The 24,132-nt window shown below is 28.7% G+C and overlaps 1 protein-coding gene across 1 annotated transcript in view; it reads right to left on the reverse strand.

Annotated features, from left to right (window-relative positions):
* The window catches only part of LOC111682821 (nuclear pore complex protein Nup88), a 226,818-nt gene extending 210,277 nt beyond the window's left edge, over window positions 1–16,541 (reverse strand). The window contains exon 1 of the mRNA XM_046945790.1: window positions 16,358–16,541. The gene's annotated coding sequence lies outside the window, so the exon portion shown is untranslated. The remainder of the gene's footprint in view (window positions 1–16,357) is intronic.
* Between the last annotated feature and the right edge of the window lie 7,591 nt (window positions 16,542–24,132).

A 24,132-nucleotide genomic window follows, 5' to 3' on the forward strand; every position in this document is an offset into this window, starting at 1 on the left:
ATGCACCTATAAAAGTTGATTTATTCCTCAAAAAGTCTGAATGAAGAAAAACAAAAAAAAAACGGATTTTTGTTGTCGTCATCTTCTGTTGCTGTTATTGTTGTTGTCTTAGATTTGTTTCTGTTATAGAAAGAATATAATAACTGCAAAGCAATTATTCTTAACATTTAAAAAAAAATCTCCTAAACCATCGTCTAACTCACCCTCTTAAGCTATCACCTCTATATACTCTTAATATTTTTGCACCTTTTCTTTTTTGTATATTTCATTTCTAGTTAAACATTTATTTATACAAAATGCAAGTTTTTTTTTCTTATACAAGTACCACATACACGTATGACAAAATATATGTATGACGATAGAAAAATATAAAGATTTTACAATGCAATTGAGTATGCAAATATTGCCTACTTACCTTACCAGTCAGTCAGTTATTCAGTCATCATATATTCTTTTGCGTTTCCTACCTCAAACACCCCTTACTTTTAAACACATATAGAAACGCCTCCTACCACGCTACCCCTACTTTAAATAGGAAAAAACGGCTTGATTTTAGTTAAGCATCTTGGTATGAATTTTTATCTTAAAAACTCTTCAAAAACATCGTTGTGATATATGAATGATCTCATTGTATGTATGAGTAGATGAAATATGCTTGAGAAGAATATAGATGTATATAGATTACCCTGCAGTTCGGAATGACTGTCTCGAAGTCTTAACATAACTTAGGAACACTAGAAGCACAAATGATTTCACTTTCTGGATTACAAGATTATTTACTAGCTGGATAACCTAAAAACCTTAAAACAAGTTATTCAACATTTCAATAAATCCTGCCTGAAAAGGATACCTAAACTCCGTGTGAAATTATTGGGTAATTCTGTGTAAACGAAACAGGAGTAGGAAAAAAGATGTCCTTTACCAAGCAATAAGTATGAAAAAATTAGAATAAAAAATATTTTTTTCAAAAGCTTTTTTTATAAATTCATGCATTCATACTTATACAGCTGCACACCCACACACACATACAATCCTATATATTTACAGTTTTCGTTTATCGCCATGTATTTTAATAAATGAAAAAAAATAACAGTTAAAAAACAAACGTTATTTTTTTCACAATACAAATGCAAATTTATGAGTAGATGAGTGTATATGTGTGTGTGACATAGGTTTATACATATGTATTAGGGGAAATGGAAGAGATACAGACCTCCAAATAATATAGGTAATCTAAACTTTCTAAAGAGAAGAAATATGCCATTACCGAAGCGCTTAATCTATTGTCTGATCTTTATATAAGAGATCACATAAGGAATTTGCCAAAAGATTCTAGACAGAAGCAAAATCTATAACTCTTTGTATTCATATGATGAAAGTGTCGGTTTTCTTGCTTCCTGAAAGTAGTTGTTCAGTTGTTGTAGGGCATAAGTTGATACATATGTGTGTATTAGGGGATAGAAAGAGATATAAACCTGCAAGGATTCTAGATATGCCTAGATTTGTAATATGAAAGTCTAAACGTTTATAAGAGAAAAAATACTTAATCTATTGCCTGTGGCCTCCAGTAGGTTAGTGGTTAGTGTCTGGTAGACCAGAGGTGGTGGGCTCGATTCCCACCCGTCTCGTTCCCACGACAATTGGATCTTCGCTCCGGAACGATCCGAGTCATACTCGGCCAAAGATTGTCAACCCAGCGACAGCTGTATCAACCGAAAGTTTTTTCTCCAGGAAAGAACTATCGGCCACAGTTGAGCTGTTACAACAACATTCCCACCCGTTTCACTGTGATGTGTATACATCCTTCTTTCAAACTAACTAATCTATTGCCTAATCTTAAGGAGATCACAAAACGTAACTTCTTACTTCAAATTTACATTCAAGAGTTCTAATGTACAGAAAACTCCGTATCATAACATCTAGTCTGCAAGATCGGAGGTGGTGGGCTCGAGCCAAGCCCTATAGAGGCCTAGTTGTACATATACATTTTTCTTTGAAACTGAATAACTAAATAAACATAGGGAGAAACTCTAGATAAAAACAGAATCTGTAACTCTTTATGCAGTGAAAGCAGTTTCAGAGCAAGCACGATCCATGTAGAACCTAATTGTCAAACTACTTGAAATCGACAGCATATTCCTCCATACCAGCATATTCCATATACCAGCATTAAAACGTCTCCCTTGCAGTTCTAAAATATTAAACCCATTTCTACAGATTCTGTTTCTAAATATAAGATTGACTTCTTCATCTTACATTAAGCTTTTAGGTAAATTTAGAATTCTTATTGTATTCCCTACAAGAAATCGAAACACTTCAACCTTTAAGTGAATCCATTAATCCCCACCTTCGAAAAAAGTATCTATACGAATAATTATGCCTGTATTAGTAAAGATACACTTATACAAGAGGTGTTAATACTAACACGTAGGCATCCTCTTGTTAATTTTTTTTAGTCTAAATATTTTTTTCTGAACGTTTCAGTTTCTGTTTTTTTATATTTCTAGATCATCATACTCTTCATCATCTTCATCAAGCAGATGTAAAACAATATACAATTGTAGTTTGTTTTTTTTTTGTAAATTTCTAGTTGCTACTGCTGCTGTTGTTTTTGTAGTTGCTGTTGTTAATATTATTGTTGTTGTAGCATCATATATTATGATTCAACTTATAATTTATATAAATAATTTTTTTTCGTTTCTGTGCAAAAAAAGAATGACTTTTAAATAAGTGGTGTGGGTGGGTTTGCATAAGGGGAGGAAACAGGTTAAGTTGCATAGATTAGAGAAAATATAACAAAATTCTTTAGCCGCTGTAATGGTATGAGTCTATATATGTATGTGTTGTTGTTCTTGTTGTTTTGTTAATTATTGTAAAATAAATGCTAAAATAACAAAACAATTTACACTTGAGCACATACTACAACACAGATATGAAATAGAAGAAAAAAAATATTCATACATTTGTATATGTATGATTTTTTTATGTATGTGCAAGTGTATTTGTTAAAAGTAAGATAAATAAATACTTTGTAATATTTATAAGGAGAAAAAGGACTACAATATTTTCAAGAAGAAATAAAAAACAACAAAAAATAAGTAACAATAATATAAAATTCCAATTAACTAAATTGTTAAGTGTTGTTGTACAGTTAGGTAAATTTTATATTAAACCTTTATTTTTGCAAAAAACAAGGCATACTTTTAGGTTTGTTAGGTTAAACAAAACTTGCTACATAAAGAGGATACGATCAGTATCGTTTGATTTTATGCTTTAGGGAGAATTTTAAAGTTTAAAAAATGATCATGGCAGGATTCTACTTTGTGCGGATATCATTAGAATATCAAATCTGCTAAGACCTCACTAAAACTTTAACTTAAATTCTATGGGAAAGCCAGGATGCTCTGTATTTCGGCGTTTACTTTATACAACTCAAAGAAACTTGTTTTTCTCCGAAGAGAGAGTTTAAAACATTCCATTTCTTAATTTTCCTGCTTTTACATCCCAGTTTAATGATCCTTCAAAGATAGTCCTAAAAGTAATAAATAGAGGAAATCGCCAAGATCCTCTTTACACCATAGTTTTTGTTCATTGAGTAGGAGGATAGGAAGTTCGTTTTGCAGTCTTTTTATAATCATTCCAATTACTTTACTATTCTAATTCTGCTTTTCCGTTTACAGGATCCTTGAAGACTTTTGAGGGTCTTAAAAGTCTAGAGGAAATTGTCAAGGACAGCGAAGATTTTCTTAGCAATAAATATGTCAGTGTCCCAGTCTTTATCCTTTCTTACTGAAACTTTAACGTAGATTTCCTTAACAGATTAAGGTGTTTACCCTTATAAAACTCAGAAGTGAAAGTTGAAAAATTTCACAATTCCAATTACTTTTGTAGTTCAGGTTGCAATAGATGAACAACTAGGTCCTTTGTAGTATTCCAATTACTTTACTTTTCTGCTTTTCCGTTTTGAGGATCCTTAAAGACTTTTGAGAAACTTAAAAGTATCATCTCTTCAGTTGTCAGTTAAAGTTCAAACATAGTTATCCTTCATCGGATGGGAACGACAAGAACTTCGCTTGTGTATCCTTTGTACACCACAGAGATGGAAAAATTCAAAATATTTTAAACGTTTACTAGAACCTTAAGTGATCCTGGTTTTGAGAACATTTAAAACTTCATTTCCTGTCGAAAATTCTCACTGATCCTTAGAGTTTTAAGAAGAACGATCCCGATTGCCAATATTTTTCTTTGTACTTCGGATTTTCTATTTAATTCATGTTCAAAGTCTACCAAAGGATATTCTCTGTCCAAAGAACCAGTTCTTACATACGCCAATCAATATTTAATTCTGTTTTTTATCAAGTTTGAAAATTAAAATCCTTTGCGTCCTACATTGTTGAAGAAGTGCAAGATCAGCCGATCTGCACTTTAAATAACTAAAGATCTTAGCTTTCATTCATAACAGCTAAAAGGTCCTTTAAATTATACCTACCAACCACCTCTAAATACAACTTTAAAATTTCTTTATACTAAGTACCTTTTGTTTTTCAAAAACCTCGCTATTAATTACCTTTTACGAATTTTGTACATCCTTTAATTTTTGTGTATTCATATTTCGCTTTACGTTTAGGTCATTTTTCTTCTCCTCCCTGGAAAAACAACACAAATGAATTGTTATATATATTTTTTGCCCATTTTAACGCTTCTCATCTAATGTAAGAAAGACATAAACTTTGGCTTGTTTAATACTTTTTTTTTTGGTTTTTTGTACTATGCCCTTTCTTTGTGGCTGAGCTACAAAATTGCAATACATTTCATCAAGAACCTGTGTTATGTCTAATATTCAGACCATTCCATTTCTGATGACTTGCAATGAATAGAAATTGAACAAAATAGAGCAAAACAGGACAACAAACTGAAAAATTTGAATTTGTTTGTTGTGAATATTAACAAAAAACCGTACAAAACATTGGTACTTATACACACGAAATACAAGAGAAAAAGCTAACGAATTATATGAAAAAAAATAAAATAAAAGCGAAATTTACAATAGTCTTTGTAAGAGTGGAAAATTATGATGCCAAATGTATATGCAAGGAATATGGTAAGAAGAAATATGAAATACAACAAGCTTAAAAGGAAATGACAGGTGAAATGTGACACAGAGAAAAATTTGTAGTATCAAGTGGTATTTAAAGTAAAAACTATTTTAGAAGACTTTAACAAAGTTTGTTTTATAAACCTCCTATAAGATATAAAACCCTTTAAGACTCATAATAATATTCCGAGTTAAGACACCAAGTTTAACCTTAAAGTTAAAGATTTTTCTAAGTGTAGCAACTTGTCCGTTTTGCTTATTTGTTTTAAGTTTATTTTTTCATACTTTTTTTTTGTAAATATATGCTATCTTATACAGGAAAAAAAACAATATGGCTGCTATGTCAGATGACAGTTCTATCAGTAAACCTAATACCAGGTGACATGTATCTCTAAGAACGTGCATAAGAGCTACAAACAATGTTTAAATTGTAACAACAGCAACAACTACAATAATAATACGAAACGAACAGAAAAAGACAAGATTGTAAAATACAGGTTAGCGGAAGGTATCAAAATAATGATTACATGACTACACACACACATAGATACATTGGCTGTGTCTAAATATAAAAATATCACAGCTGTATATGTAAAGATATAAAACTATATTTGAATATTTGTTTGCAAAAACACTAGGTTCAAATTGTGTATTTTAACAGAAGAAGGAAAAAGTATTAAAGATGTTGGTTGTAAGGCGAAGAAGTGTTGCCAGCATTGTTGATTTACAATTATCATACCTAAGTAGGTTATCATGGGGTTTTAGAGAAAACGTTTGGTTCCATCAACGAATTACATATCTTGATAACTAGATCATAACATGCTTTGAGACTTAATTTTAAATCATTTATGTATTACAATTTCCTTTACAGAGAACCATTCTTGATATTTTTGAATGTTTGAGTTCTCTAAGTTCTCTATATCCCGACTTATTCGTCACATTCGTCTCATTCTACACTGTAATTAAACCAAAGTATAGTTTCAAGCGCGACTCTTTTCTTTACAAAGAATGCTTTCATAGATCCTTTCATAGACCCTAAGTTATACCAGCTCCAAGTCTAAACTTTCGTATCTCGCAAATTCGATTCTGTAAACACATTACATTCACACTTCATTTATTGATCTAGATTCATACATGTGGTTAGATACTTAGTATCACTAACTCAATGTCTAAACTGAGGGGAAGTTCAGAAATTGTAATGAGGAGGAGTACATTGCCATTTCTTCAGGTGCTTCAAAAACTCTCTCAACTTGCAGTTCGATTCCGTAATGTATTCTCTATAAGAGGATTTATTCGTTATTTTCGGACGACCGCTTTCACAGAGAATCTTTTTTAGCCGTTTTATTGCCCCAGATTTCTCTATGTGTATAAATCTTGAGACAAACTTTCTGCAGAAAAAGTCATGCCTCTCTAGATAAAATTCATGAACTCTTTTCCAAACCATACGGTCGGTGGTTTTTTCTACTTGAAAAATGTACTCTGGATGTCAACTTATGTGTAGATTAAGACTCATACCTTCTCACGATTCTCGATTAGACATATTGACCTTTTGACATTCATGTATTCTAATAATTAAGAAACCTGGACAAAAATTAAAATCCTAAGAGAATATACATTCCTTTTGAGTTTAAGGCATCAGTGTAGGTTGATATCGTATTCCTTGATATCGTGTAGTTTACATCTCTTAAAGCTTAAAGATTTAAAGGAATATTGACCAGATTTTTATTCATAACTTAACAACTAACAAGTATTTCTTCCAACTTTTCAATTTTTAAAATGTTGTCTACTTAAATTACACAACAATTACTCAATTCTTAATCTCCTTTATCACTGTAAGAGTTACCTTTTCTTTAAAGTTCAGAAATTGTGACAAATCTTACTATCGCGTTGTTCAAATTTGAACTGTACATAGGTCATATTGTTGTTACTATTAGGTTCATCTGAGGCTGTTATTTGCTGTTTCTGCTGCGTTTGCCTTAGTTGCTATTGCCTTTATTATTGTTGTAGTTATTGTTGACAATGATTTCTTGTTGTCAACAATATTTATATGTTTTTGTTTATTTTTATTAAGTATTGTTTGTACATTGTTGTTGTTTTTATTTTTTGTTAGTATGACATGTTTTGTTGTTAGATTTTTTTGAGTTTATACGTTTTTTTATTTTGTAAAAAATAGACAAAATTCTATGTAACAAATTAAAATAGCTGGAAGCTGTTTTTTTTTTGTAAAGTAGAGTATTATCTACAATAACATCAAGGAAAAATATAGCAAGGTATAGGTGTATTACCTATTTGTTTTAGACAAGAATTTTATAAATGTAGGTTTTTTTTAAATATTAAATTGACAATTTTTTTTTGTTTGTTTATTTTTGGTCCTTCCAATGCTTTTTGGTCATTAGTTAGGGGTAACAGAAAAAAGATAAATTTTAAGCAAAAGTTTTAAACCTTTGATATATTTATGATTTGTGTTTTATTTATTTGAATTTTTTTTATTTTGGTTTAACAAAAAAAAACCAACAAAAAGTATCAAATTGTTAGCCTGTATTACAAATGATAAATGATTATCTGTTTGAGTATAGAATCCTTTATTTTCGGTAATGATTAGACCTCATATGTGTGTGAGACACACACACACACATATGTGAATATACATATGTGGTTGGTTTAATGGTAAAAAGTGACAGTTTGTCATTGACAAAAAGGACAGCAACGCAGCGTTTGTACTTCAGAGATAGAGTGAAGTTTTAGATATATGAACTAGGTGATACCTTGTCCGTAAACTGAGATAAGATTCCAGCTAGAAATCAAGTTTTTTATGTAGGTTTTCTAAAGTACTTTTCACATGAAATCCCAGTACAATTTAACCATAGAAATTTTCAGTGTATATATCCGGCGGGTTCTTGTTAAGCTTGATAACTTGAATACGAATTCAAATTTAGCTAATGAAAAAAATTTTACATGAATACTGTTAGATTTTTAAATACAGTTTAGTTTTTACATCTTATAGGTTCTCGTCTATCTGGATATCTGGAATTCAAACCTATATAGGGATTCCGCTCAGCTTATGAGTTCTTTTACATTAATGAAATCTAAATATGGCTTTGCCCCAAAAATGATCTGATCTGAACCTATCTTACATCTCGTAGATGATCATATATTGAAATTTTTTAAATACTAAACTAAACAATCCAAAAAGCAATCGATTAATGCTGTTCTGTATGGCTTAACATTGATTGTTTGGTTAAACCCAAATCAAATAGTTTTAAATATTTCTCCTAAAACTGTTCGACATCTTTCATTCCAACTTTTTATAAAAGTTTTTTAAGTCGTACTTCATTGACATTTGGTTTTCCTTAAGCCATCAAAATTTCATTGATAATTTACGTTTATTCATGTCTTCCTCAATATTTTATTCTAATTTTCCGGACCCGAGAGTTTCTTGTCTAGCTCTGCGATACTCATATGCTTAAAACTTACATCCTTGTAGAGAGATCGATTAATACTGATCTGTATTTCAGAAATTCAAACAGCTACGCCATCAAACTTTTCAACTCTTTATTGTATATATTTCACAGCACACTACTTAGCTATATCCTTTCCCTTTAACAACCACAATTCCTAAGGTTAAAGTTATTTTTCTCAATATTTCATTTCATTTTTAATCCTCAGGATCAGACAGGTTCTTGTTTAGCCCTGGGAGAAAGGTTCTCAAATCCTTTAGTTTAACATCCTAATAGAATACTCATTATGGTGTTCACAACTCTTAAAGTAATCGATAAGTACTGATCTATATCGCCTAATATAGGGGTCATGGGAAAATCCAAACACCGGGTTAAAAAATTTCGCTACAACTGCTCCGCCAATCTATATTTCAACTCTTTTAAGAGTCCACTATTACTTGCTTTCCCCTTAAACACCAAAGTTTTCTTTGATCATTTATTATTAAGTTATTTTCCTCGATATTTCATTTCACTTTAAATCCTCCGCTTTGCCATGAAAAATGATAACTTTGACAGATTGTCATTACGAAAATAAAATAACACACATGATATTTACAGTGTAAGCATTAGAATCACACACATGCATATGAACAATTTTTCATGCAATAGTTTTATGTATAGATTTACCACTTTGTGTTGCTACTTTCACAAAATTTATTTATTTAATCATAGAAAAACCATTAAATTTAAGCTTTTCATAATGAAAATCATATTTAAGCCATTGGTTACACATACACACACATGGACGAGCGCACTATGAAACAATTTTTAATGTTTATTTTGACACAAGATTGTCACATGTGACACAAGCATCATTAGTCATTTAACTAAATTAAATTGTCAAAAAAAGAAAAGAACTAAATAGGATATACAGGAGGGTGGATATAGAAACTTTTATTTACGCTAAAAATATTTGCATATCAAACATATTGGGATATTTTTAAAATATATTTAATTTCTAACAATTTTCATTTTGTTATTAGCTTTAGGTTATACTTAACATGTTTTCATGTTTTACCAATCACTGCTACAAACCCAACTGGTATTAAATTAATATTTTACTTTTACCTCTAGTTATACAAAAACAAATCCTATACATCCTGCCATATTAAAGTAATGTCAACAATTTCAATTCATTTCCCCCGCTTTTTTTCGAAAATTTCTTAAAAGAAATTTCCTTTATCATTTAAGAAATTTAATATAGTCTAAAAGTTATATTAATAATAAAAACGAGAATCCCCTGCTAAATATGTTGCTGTTTTTTTTTTTCATTTACCCAGTAAGTACTTAAAATTCAATACAGCGCCCATAAGTATGCAGCCAATATTTGTAGATTTCATTTATATTTCCGTTGTCTAAGTGACATTGATTCGTTTGCTTATTCATCCATCCATTTACCGCTTACATTTTTTTATTACAATCAATTGTTTGTCAAGGTTGTTGTTGTTATTATTATCTTTTTTCTGTTGTTGTCAAATTATGCTTAAGGCTTCTTTTCTTGGTTGCTGTCAATATTGTAATTCCTTGTACATATTTTTGCTTGCCTGTTTGTTTATCTATGATTATTATTGCGTTGACAGCTTTACTTTACATGAAGCTTTTTATTTTATTACATGGATATTGATGTATTTTCAATAATGTGTCCTGTATTAATGTCAGGTAATTTGCATAATATTTTTTCCTTTTTTGGTGGGCTACATATCAACAGGATGTGATGAAAATGTGTTTTAATGTAAATATTAATTTTTTAAGTGATGTCTGGGGGAATTGGAATTTTGAAAAATGTTTTTATTGAAAATAAGTTAAAGTACTTCAGTTAAGGAAGTAGTTTACCTAAAAGCTTTTAAAAAATTCCTTGCATATCTAATCTAAAATCTAATATAGAAATCTTGCAACCATCTTCACTTGTCTCAGGGTCATGGAAATTATGTTGCATAGTCTACTCTCGATATGGACAATTTCGAATATCAGTTTAGAAAGAGGTTATGAAAGAAAGAGATCTATAAGACGGGACAATATAACATCTATTATAACAGTCTATATCAGCAAAATGCACTGAGCTATCTTGTATTTCTTCTTTCATGCCTGCAAATGTTTAAAAAGAAACAAATCCACTCAGAGAGCAAATAGTTTACTCTTTGCCTTCCGCTGTTCTAGATAGTAAAAGAGTCTGAAGAGCTATCCAAGCTTGTTTTTTATCGAGACAGATAGACAAATGAAAATTTTTTGTTTTGCCAATTTTTCTTTAATCTGTAATCAGAAGCAATAGTCTTAAAGACTACTTGATAGAGACCACGAGACCAATATCCCAAAATTGTTAGTTTGTATACATAAATAGAAATTCGAAGGCCTCTATCGGGCATTGAACCCAAGACCTCCAGTCTACTAGAGGAAACCAGACTAGAAGGCCTGGATCTCTTCCTAAGAAGTTCATACTTCTTAGTCTTAACAGAAGATCATATTATCCTGAAGGATATTGTTTGAAATCGAATAACCTCTTACAAATAATAGTTATGATTCGCCCGAATTTAATTATATTCTTCTGGTGGCAAGTGAAAATGAAGGTTAATTATCGCTAAGATTCACTGAAACAGAAGCAGTTTCAATTTAAGAATAAAGAAGTAACTTCGAACTTATTACTTTCTAGTAGAGATCATTGATAAATACAAGTCTGTCTACGTTAGGACTCTTGATCGTTAACACAAATTTCTAAATGGAACGGTATGTAGGCATTAGTCAATCAGTCTCAGTTTACGCTGGCGAAAGTTCTCTAGCCAGCATAAACTAAGATCTTATCACCTTGAAGGACAATGTTTGGAACCAAGTTATCGCTTTACAGTATTCTGTTTCGAAAAGATTTGTACAAACTTTGATGACATGATCCAAGAAATGAATTTGACTCTGCATATCAGGAAAGGAATGCTTAGATAACCTTCGGCTACAAAATCTATTTAGGAATCCTTCTTATAGAGAGCATTAATAAACTAAATGATTAGCATCTATATAAAGAGAATCTCCCTTCGGATTTCATCCTATAGAGAGCAATATTACAATGATCTCTCCGGCTGCTTCTATATAAAGAGAAAACATTGAATTTTCATCACACAGAGAGCAATATTACAATGACCTCTTTATCTTAACTCTGACAAGAACTTTAAGCTGTTATCTTCCTATGACTAACTATAGATGGCGCAATGTGAACTTTATAGAATGATCTTTTCTTCTCATAGAGATCATAAAGTTAAAGGTCTTCAGCTGTTATCTTTCTATGACTAAGATCGTTTTGCGTTTCTTATTTAAGAGATCATTATGGTAGCGTGATGATGAAGTCAATGAAGTAATAAAGTTCCTTAAAGGATTGCAATCTGAATAGAAACCAGAAGATCTTTTAAGGCTTATTAATATAGTTTCTATAATGCTTTAGTGAAAATTCGAATTCTTTCGATTGATAATGCTCCAGCTATCTGAACAGCAAATAAGAAAGCAGGGTTTCATCAGTTCTACGAATGAGTTTGATTTCTCAAACCGATTCCGTTTGATCCTATTCTATTACGAAAGCTACCTTATCTGGAGACCTCCGCATTTTAATTGTATCCCACTAAATGTTAAGGTAATTATGAATTAAATCACAGTTAATACCTAAAAGAAAGCGCAAATATTTAAATTTCCCAGATTATTTGAAAATTCTTTTAAATCTTTATATTTACATACATTTCCCAAAATAAAAATCATAAATTATTCAAATATTTCCAGCAAACAAATATTTTTTCCTATAAACAAAACATGACTTTTGACAAGTTACAAGGATAATGCAAAAGGATGAGTTTCATAAACAAACAATGCAGTTTATGTAAATTTATGTAATATTTTTTATATACATATTTTCAAGTATTTAATAAAAAATGTCAATATTTTGTGTACTTAGACAGTAGAAAAATAAGTCAATATTTAACCCTTTTGTAAAAGAAATCAGAAAAAAATATATATAAAAAAAAGTATGCAAATAAGTTAGCTGAAGTGATTTGATGTAACCCAACAAAATATGTAGAAACTGGAAAGCTTTAAAGGGAAACAAAACTGAAACCTGTGAAGCACTAAGTAGAACTGTAAAGAAAGGAGTGGAAAAGAGAATTTTACAAATAATTTGAGCTTTTAAGCACTTCTTGAAACTTGATCGAGAATTAATCTTGAGTTCTAAGGAGCAGACCTAAGGAGCGAACAACAGACCCGATAGAGGACTTGATATAGTATATTTGTATCTTATTATCAATGAAATTTTGTATCACTATGGGGCAAATATTATTTACCTAACCTCCGCGAATTTCTTCAATACTTCAGTCAGTTGTCATTTAATATGATTAAGTCTAATACCTAATATGAATTTGAACAAAAAAATGCTTATAAAGAAGCTGCTAAATTACAAACTGGTTTTCTATTAAGCATCAATCTCCCACTAAAAACCAGCAGCCCTTCAAAAATATTCCCATATCTTCTTGCCATATAAAAATACAAGTGTTGTCAAATGTCAACAAGCGTGTGTTGGCGATAGCAAAGAAATCAACACAGTATGACTCAACCTCATACCTATTATAGTCCTACTAATAATAAAAAAAGAACTTTATCTGATACTCATTAAAAACCTTTAACCCTTTTGTTTTCACATTATGCAAAGAAAAAACAACAGTACAGAACAGAGAAAATATAGAGTTTGATAAAACTTGTCATACGAGATGCTGTGCCAGGATAACGAATTAAAAAATTAAAAAATCGAATAAATACACACGCATTGTCAATAAAACTTATGAACATTAAAAAATAAAAAAATATATATAACGAAATAAACCCTTAAATAGACTACCATCCCTGTTTTGGAAAATTAAAAACAAGAAATCAACTCATCAAGGTATCAAAGTCTAATTGTTGTCTCTTTAAAAGTTTGTATAAATGTATGATGTGTGCTTTATCAATGCCTGGGAAGGGGTTAATTTTCTTGCACCACAAAAGTTCAAGGGGTGTGATATTTCGTTGATTAGTTTAAAGATGAATATAAAAGTAGAAATATGTATATATAGGAAAACTTGATTGTAGCTTTTGGCGCGATAAAAAGTATTGACAGACAACAACAAGTTTTTTATGCACTGAAAGAAAAAGGTTTTAGGATAAACTGATGCAAAGATTAGGTTATAGACTATAGTCTAGACTAAATATTAGACTAGACTATAGACTAGACCATATACTAGGCTATAGACTAGAATATAGACTAAACTATAGACTAGACTATAGATTAAAATACAGATTTGACTATGGAGTAGACTATAGACTAGACTACAAACTAGACTATAGACTACACTATAGACTAGACTATAGACCAGATTATAGACTAGACTATAGACCAGACTATAGAATAGACTATAGACCAGACTATTAAATAGACAATTGAATAGACTATAGACTGGACTATAGACTGGACTATAGACTATACTATAGACCAGACTATAGACTAGACTATATACTAGACTATATACTACACTATAGACTACACAAAACACCAGACTATAGACTAGACTGTAGACTAGACTATAGACTAGACTATAGACTAGACTATAGACTAGACTGTAGACTAGACTGTAGACTAGACTATAGACTGGACTATAGACTAGACTATCTACTAGACTGTATACTAGACTATAGGCTAAAATATAGACTAGACTATAGAATAGATTATAGACTAGACTATAGACTACACTATAGACTAGAAAAAACACCAGACTATAGACTAGACTATAGACTAGACTGTAGACTAGACTATAGACTAGACTATAGACTATAGACTAGACTATAGACTAGACTATAGACTAGACTATAGACTAGACTATAGACTAGACTATATACTAGACTATAGACTAGACTATAGGCTAAAATATAGACTAGACTATAGACTAGACTATAGACTAGACTATAGACTAGACTATAGACTAGACTATAGACTAGACTATAGACTAGACTATAGACTAGACTATAGACTAGACTATAGACTAGACTATAGACTAGACTATAGACTAGACTATAGACTAGACTATAGACTAGACTATAGACTAGACTATAGACTAGACTATAGACTAGACTATAGACTAGACTATAGACTAGACTATAGACTAGACTATAGACTAGACTATAGACTAGACTATAGACTAGACTATAGACTAGACTATAGACTAGACTATAGAATAGACTAGACTATAGACTAGACTATAGACTAGACTATAGACTAGACTATAGACTAGACTATAGACTATAGACTAGACTAGACTATAGACTAGACTATAGACTAGACTAGACTAGACTATAGACTAGACTATAGACTAGACTATAGACTAGACTATAGACTAGACTATAGACTAGACTATAGACTAGACTATAGACTAGACTATAGACTAGACTATAGACTAGACTATAGACTAGACTATAGACTAGACTATAGACTAGACTATAGACTAGACTATAGACTAGACTATGACTAGACTATAGACTAGACTATAGACTAGACTATAGACTAGACTATAGACTAGACTATAGACTAGACTATAGACTAGACTATAGACTAGACTATAGACTAGACTATAGACTAGACTATAGACTAGACTATAGACTAGACTATAGACTAGACTATAGACTAGACTATAGACTAGACTATAGACTAGACTATAGACTAGACTATAGACTAGACTATAGACTAGACTATAGACTAGACTATAGACTAGACTATAGACTAGACTATAGACTAGACTATAGACTAGACTATAGACTAGACTATAGACTAGACTATAGACTAGACTATAGACTAGACTATAGACTAGACTATAGACTAGACTATAGACTAGACTATAGACTAGACTATAGACTAGACTATAGACTAGACTATAGACTAGACTATAGACTAGACTATAGACTAGACTATAGACTAGACTATAGACTAGACTATAGACTAGACTATAGACTAGACTATAGACTAGACTATAGACTAGACTGTAAACTAGACTATAGACTAGACTATAGACTAGATTATAGACTAGACTATAGACTAGACTATAGACTAGACTATAGACTAGACTATAGACTAGACTATAGACTAGACTATAGACTAGACTATAGACTAGACTATAGACTAGACTGAGACTAGACTAGACTATAGACTAGACTATAGACTAGACTATAGACTAGACTATAGACTAGACTATAGACTAGACTATAAACTAGACTATAGACTAGACTATAGACTAGACTATAAACTAGACTATAGACTAGTCTATAGACTAGACTTTAGACTAGACTGTAAACTAGAATATAGACTAGACTATAGACTTGACTATAGACTAGACTATAGACTATACTATAGACTTGACTATAGACTAGACTTTACTCTATACTATATACTCGACTATAGACTAGACCAGACTATAAAGTAGACTATGGACTAGACTAGACTATTAACTAGACTATATACTACACTATAGACTAGACTGTAGACTATAGACTAGACTAAAGACTAGATTATAGACTAGACTATAGACTTGACTACCTATTACGCTATAAACTATACACTATTACTATAAACTAGACTATAGGCTGGAGATTTAACAAGATATACAAAGTTCTCAAAGTGATTTTAAAAAAAATTTGGTTATTGAATTTAAAGAAATATTGAAATATTTGAATTTAAAGAAATATTGAAATGTTTTTTAATAAAATATTCAATTGTACTTACAAAATATTAACTGCTGCTGTTGCATGCTCCAGAGTATTTCAATAAATTGCCAAATATTTTAATCCAACATGAATATTTGAATACATTTTTATTAAATTAGCTTTAACAACACACACTTTTATTTTATATTTTTTTATTGATTTATATTTTTAACACTATTTTCATAATTTTACTTTTCACTTTTTATATAAAAAAACACTTTTTTCATTGAATTTGATTTGATTTCGACTTTAACTTTTTTCGAGATTTTTATTAAATTGCCCATAATTGCCATATATAGCTTTTTTAATTTCTATTTTATTTTATTATTATTTATATATATTTTTTTTAAATAATTTTATATCACTTTCTTTTTAACTTTTTTTTGCTATTTTACTTTTTTTATCAACATATTGAAATATTTAATTATATTAATGACTTTTTTAGATATTTGTATTAAACATTTTCTTTAACTTTTTTTATTCACTTTATTTATTTTTTCTTTTTATTTATAGCATTTTTATATTAAATTGCCCATATTTGCTATATTTTTTCACTTATTTTTAAAACTTTTTCTAACTTTTTCTTGATTTGAACTAATTTTGCTTTTATTTTAATTAAATAATTTTCTTATTTTTAATTTTATTTCAAATTAAACCTTTAACACTTTAAGATTTTTAAATCGATTTTTGAGATTTATTTTATCGAAACTTTTAAACACCTTTTTTAAAGATTTTACTATTATTTCGAAACTTTATTAAATTTTTATTTTAATTTAGAATTTTTAAATTATATACAACCGAAACGAACCGTACCGAATATTTTTTTATTTTTAATTAATTTCTTTTTAAAACAGCCGTAAAGTTTAGTTGAAAGTGAAATGTGAGGTAATTTATTTAAATTTTCTAGAAATTTTAAATTTGGAATTTTTTATTATATTTATGAAAAAAAGTTTTTTCGGACAAAAAATTTAAGTAAAAAGTGCAATAAATACCTATCTTTTGAAATAGATTTAAAATTTCATTTAAAATCTATTTCATATTCTATTATTGAGAAAGCCCCTCGTAATTATTGTTAAAAAATATAATTAAAAAAACATAAATTTTGGGAAAATTTTTGAAAATTATAATTAAAAATCTATGTTTAAGTTTTTTGAGAAAAATTATATTAAATAAAAAATTATCTTGAAAACCTAATAAAAATCCTTATAAAAAGTTATCAAGAAGTCAAAAGAAGTCTTTAAAAAACTTTGTTTCTTACGGATTTCAAAAAACGGATTTAAACAATTTAATAACAAAATTCTAATTTATTATAAAACTCTTAAAGCAAAATAAATCCTCTAAGAAATTTGTTAATTTCCCACATAAATTGTAATCTGAATAAAAAACTACTTATTTCAAAGACAAAAACACAAACTTTAAACTAGCAAACACTAACTTCCTTTAGTTTACCTTAAGTTGAAACACATAAAAAAGTTAAACATTAACAACTTTTGAGTTCAATAAAATCATCTAAAAAACATTACTATGTACATGTATTGATTAACCCTTCAAACCTAAATAAATCAATTATAAAAGCTTTATAAATAACAATACAACAATTTGCTCAAACACAAATATTGCCAACATTACTATTTCTGTAAGCAACTCAAACTATAGCAAACAAATAATCTCTACTTATATATTAAATTTAACTTTAAAATACATACAAACAAATATTGTCTCCTAAACATATTTATATTAAACTAAAAACAAAAACAACAACAGTGTTAAAAAACCGTAAATACAAACTTACTATATGTGTGTATGTACATGTGTACACACATCACGCACTTAATGCAAAAACATTGCAACACACCATAAACAGCAAAACAGTAGTAAGCAACATACATACATACCTACACACTTTAACCAAGCTTTGCAAACCAACCTTCAATCCTCCCTCTCACACCCAACACTTATCAAACGAACCTAAACAACGTCTTAAAACAAACAAACACTCAAACTTTAACTCTAATCACTCCTCATAAACACTCACTCCCCTTTTTACTTTAAAACAAAAACACTTTCACTTAAAAAATGCTTAACAATAACAACATTAACTTACACTAATGTCCCTCAACTAAAGCAACATGTTCTCCTCTTTTATTGCCGAAATATTTAAGTTCTAGTATAGAGACACTTATTAATGACGTCACATTTTTTCACTTTACTTATGCCGCTTTGTAGTTTTCTTTTGCAAATTTTTTTTAAAAACTTTATACCGAAATAACTTTTTTCTTACTTAAGTTACGAAAATAATTTTAACATATTTTTGTTTATCGACGATTTTCCTTTAATTTAAAACTAATTTTATTAAAATCCATTAACAATTAGTAATTTTAATTATTTTTTAAACAAAACATTAGCGGATTATTTAACGACCACACACGATTGAACAGAAAACTAAAACTAAAGAGATTGATGTGGAATCAATATGATTTATGCATCAATGACAAAAAGACCAAAGAAAAAACACTAATACTAATAAGATTACAAGGGAATGGGAGTAAAAGGGAGTGAGTATTAGCTAATACAAGAGTAATACACTAACAAATCAATGCAAATTATTTTGCAAGAGAAATTTGGTGTGAAAAAAGTAACAACAAAGTGTGAACAAGTGTTTTGCTCTAACAAACACACACACTTGTGTTAATACATAAGAATGTCTATGGAATGCATCTTTAACTAATATTATTTTTGTTAGAATATTTGTGAAGAGAAAGAGTGTAATCTTTAAGGGTTCTTGTTGTTGTTAATACAAGAAGTTAAAATTTAGTAAATGTTCATTGCGTTTTGTTGTGGTAGGTGAATGAATGAACATTTATTTTTTTTAGAGAATTTTTGTCAATCATTTGCTTAAGCCGCTAGTGTTTATGAAAAGGGGAAGAGTGTGTTGGTATGTTGGGAAGACTTTTTGGCTGTTAGTTGTTCTATTGTTATTCTTAGGAATACATTTTTTGTTTTGTTTTCTATTATGTTTTGTTTTCGCTGTGTATGTGTATGTTGTTGTTGTTACAGTGTTGGGTGTTTTAGCTTAAGGTTTTTGCAAAATATAAGATTTAATAAAGGGAGTAGGGAAATGTTAATGATGTTCACAAATGTGATAATAATATTGTTAGTTGTTGTTGTAAAGTGTTGTTAAGTTTTTAAAGAAAATCAAGGGATTGGATAAGAGCAAGTGTCTCAATTTAGGAATTAGTTTTTTTGTATTTTCTGCTTTTGTTAAACGGTTTGTAAACTAAATACGGTTGTTTTAACCAAATAAAGTCTAAGTGAATAATTGTTGTTATTTATTAATTTTTTTTAATTTAGTTGTTGTTCTTGTTGGTAAAAACAATATATTGCTGCATTTTGAGGCCAATAAAAACAATAAACATAATGTGGATTAAAGCCTTTATTCATAAACTTTTATCAAAGATTTATAAAACAAATTTTCATACAAAATTTTTTCTATAAAACTTTAATGAATGTTTATGAATAAGTATCTAACAATTTCTAAAGAAATATTAATAGTTGAGGAAAAATTTTAAATATTTCATAAATCCTTAGCAAAATGTTAAAGAGATTTTGTGTAAAACTCTGTAAAAATTTAAAATTAATAATAAATCTCTAATAAATTTAAAATTTAACAAAAAAATCCAAATAATCAAAAATTTTCTTTAAAAATATAATTTGAAATTATATAAATAAAATAGCCCATTGTTTTCTAAAGGACTGAGCAGCCTTTAGTCCGTATTAGGCATTGAATATGTATCTTGTTGAAAATTTAATTTCCGGATATCATAAAGATTAAAACTATTATTACTAACTCTCCAATTTACCCTCTACAAATAACAAATAAGAACTCAATGTATTAATAAAATCTATAAAAAATTCATAAAAGTTTACATAATCTACTAATACTTGATCAATCGAAGTTAAAAAGCTATGTAGTTATCAAAACATTTGGATAAAACCAAAACAAAAATTGCAAAAAAATTTTAAAGCCTTTTTTAATATTTCTCATCCATTTCTAATATTTGAATAAAAATGTCCTTTTGTGATTTTAAACTAAAAAAAAAAACTAATCTTTTGAAATCTTTTGAAAAACTAATCTTTTTATTCTTCAAATCTACTGAGTCGTTACTGATGACAGGACAACTATTTGGAGAAACGTTAAAACAAATTAATTAAACTTTTATTTTATTTAAAAACATAAACAAATTATTTTATACTCCCTGCGAAAAGGCGCCTTTCCAATGTTTATTTACACTTACTGTTTTTATACTACAGACAAAAAGCAACAATAATTAGTAAACCAACAACTTAATTCACTAAAAACATCAATTACCTACATTTATTATACTAAACTAAGTAATTGTATAAAATATTACAAGAAAACCAAGAAAAGTTTTAAAATTTAAATAAACAATAGATTTTTAATAAATTTAAACTAAATGCTTTAATAGTATTAAATGAAATAGTTATTTGCAACAAAATTTCAACCAAAATTACAACACTTGCATGATAATCATAACATTGCTAATAATGATCTAATTATTAAAATAAAATTTAACCAACAATTATCTCCTATAAGTACTCTTCAATAACTAAAAACAACAACAATGCTAATAAACCCCTAAACAACAAAAAACTCTTACATATGTATTAGACACCAAACAGTTAATGCAAAAACACTGCAACACACCATAAACAACAAAACAATAATAAGCAACATACATATTTACACACTTTATTAACACACATTTGCACAGCAACCTTCCACTCTCCCTCTCACTTAAAACACAAATCAAACGAATCTAAAATCAAACAAACATTCAAACTTTAACTCTAATCACTCCTCATACGCACTCACTACCATTTTTACATTAAAACAACAACACTTTTACTTAAAAAAATCTTAACAATAACAAAAATATTATATAACACTTATATGTACCTCAACCAATACCTCCGCCAAAGCAACATGTTCTCCTCTTTTATTGCCGAAATATTTAAATTCTAGTATAGAGACACTTATTAATGACGTCACATTTTTTCACTTTACTTATGCCGCTTTGTGGTTTTCTTTTGCAAATTTTTGTTAAAACTTTACACTAAAATAACTTTTTTCTTACTTAAGTTACGAAAATAATTTTAACATATTTTTGTTTCCCGACGAATTTCCTTTAATTTAACACTAATTTTATTAAAATCCATTAACAATTAGTAATTTTAATTATTTTATTAACAAACGATTAGCGGATTATTTAACGACCACACACGATTGAACAGAAAACTAAAACTAAAGAGATTGATGTGGAATCAATATGATTTATGCATCAATGACAAAAAGACCAAAGAAAAAACACTAATACTAATAAGATTACAAGGGAATGGGAGTAAAAGGGAGTGAGTATTAGCTAATACAAGAGTAATACACAAACAAATCAATGCAAATTCTTTAGGAAGAGAAATTTGGTGTGAGAAAAATGTAACAACAAAGTGTTAACAAGTGTTTTGCTCTAACAAACACACACACATTTGTGTTAATATGAAAGCCTATGGAATGCATCTTTTACTAATCTTGTTAGAATATTTGTGAAGAGAAAGAGTGTAATCTTTAAGGGTTCTTGTTGTTGTTAATACAAGAAGTTTAAATTTAGTTAATGTTCATTGCGTTTTGTTGTGGTAGGTGAATGAATGAACATTTATTTTTTAGAGAATATTTGTCAATCATTTGCTTAAGCTAGTGTTTATGAAAAGGGGAAGAGTGTGTTGGTATGTTTTGTTGGTAGGGTAGACTTTTTTGGCTGTTGGTTGTTGTTTTGTTATTCTTAGGAATACGTATTTTGTTTTATTTTCTATTATGATCTTTGTTCTTGCTCATTGTATTGAAACTATGTATGTTGTTGTTGGTACAATGTTGGGTGTTTTTGCTTAAGGTTTTTGCAATAATTGAGTTTTAATAAAAGAAGTAGGGAAATGTTAATGATGTTCACAGTGTGATAATAATGTTGTTGGTTGTTGTTGTAAAGTGTTGTTTAGTTTTTTAGTGAAAATCAAGCGATTATATGAGAGCAAGTGTCTCAATATATATTACTGCATTTTAAAGCCAATAAAAATAATATACATAATGTGTGTTAATGATTTTATAAGGTTTTAATTAATTTGTTGTCAATATATTTAAATTTAATGTAATGATTTCTGTACTTATTGCTTTTCTATGCAATACATTCAAGTGAAAAAATACTAAAAAATATGTTTGTTTGGAAATTTCTAAAAATAAAAAAAAACAAACTAAAAACATGAATTCTTTAAAATATTAAAGAATAAAATAAATTTAATTAAATTTTGATGAGATATTTAACAAAAAGTAAAATTTTTTAAAATATTGAAGCCTTTATTCATAAACTTTTATCAAAAATTTATACATAAAACTAATTTTTATAAAAAATTTGTTCTATTAAACTTTGAAGAATATTCATGAATAAGTGTCTTATAATTTCTAAAGATAGTTGAGGAAAAATTTTAAATATTTTAAAAATCCTTAACAAAATGTTAAAGGGATTTTGTGTTAAAGTGTATAAAATTCTGAAATTGTTAATAAATCACTACACAATAAAAAGCAAAAATAATAAGTAAACCCACAACTCCATCCACTAAAAGACATCAATTGCCTATATCTAAACATTTTAATACTAAGCGAAAATTTTTAAAAAATATTATAAGAAAACAAGAAAAGTTTTAAAATTTAAATAAACAATAGATTTTTAATAATTTTTTTTAAATTAGTTTTTTGAAACAGAAATTCAACCAAAATTACAACACTTGCATAGAAATCATCAAATAATTGCTAATAATAATTTTAATCATTACCTTGAAATGCAACCAACGATAGTCTCCTATACGTACTCATCTTTAACTAAAAACAACAACATTAATAAACCCCTAAACAACAAACACCCTTTATGTACAAGGCATCACATAGTTATTGCAAAAACATTGCAACACACCATAAACAACAAAACGATAATAAGAAACATAAAATACATACCCTCACACTTTAAGAAACATTTGCACACCAACCTTCCACTCTCCCTCTCACTTAAAACACAAATCAAACGAATCTAAAAACAAACAAACATTCAAACTTTAACTCTAATCACTTCTCATACGCACTCACTCCCCTTTTTTTAAAAAACAACAACACTTTTACATAAAAAAAACCTTAACAATAACAACAATATTATATAACACTTATATGTTCCTCAACCAATACCTCCGCCAAAGCTACATGTTCTCCTCTTATTAATGACGTCACATTTTTGCACTTTACTTATGCCGCTTTGTAGTTTTCTTTTGAAAATTTTTGTTAAAACTTTACACCGAAATAACTTTTTTCTCACTTAAGTTACGAAAATAATTTTAACATATTTTTGTTTCCCGATGAATTCCCTTTAATTTAACACTAATTTTATTAAAATCCATTAACAATTAGTAATTTTAATTATTTTATTAACAAACGATTAGCGGATTATTTAACGACCACACACAATTGAATAGAAAACTAAAACTAAAGAGATTGATGTGGAATCAATATGATTTATGCATCAATGACAAAAAGACCAAAGAAAAAACACTAATACTAATAAGATTACAAGGGAATGGGAGTTAAAGGGAGTGAGTATTAGCTAATACAAGAGTAACGCACAAACAAATCAATGCAAATTCTTTAGGAAGAGAAATTTGGTGTGAAAAAAGTAACAACAAAGT

Source organism: Lucilia cuprina, chromosome 3 (genome assembly GCF_022045245.1).
Source record: "Lucilia cuprina isolate Lc7/37 chromosome 3, ASM2204524v1, whole genome shotgun sequence".
NCBI lineage: Eukaryota > Metazoa > Arthropoda > Insecta > Diptera > Calliphoridae > Lucilia > Lucilia cuprina.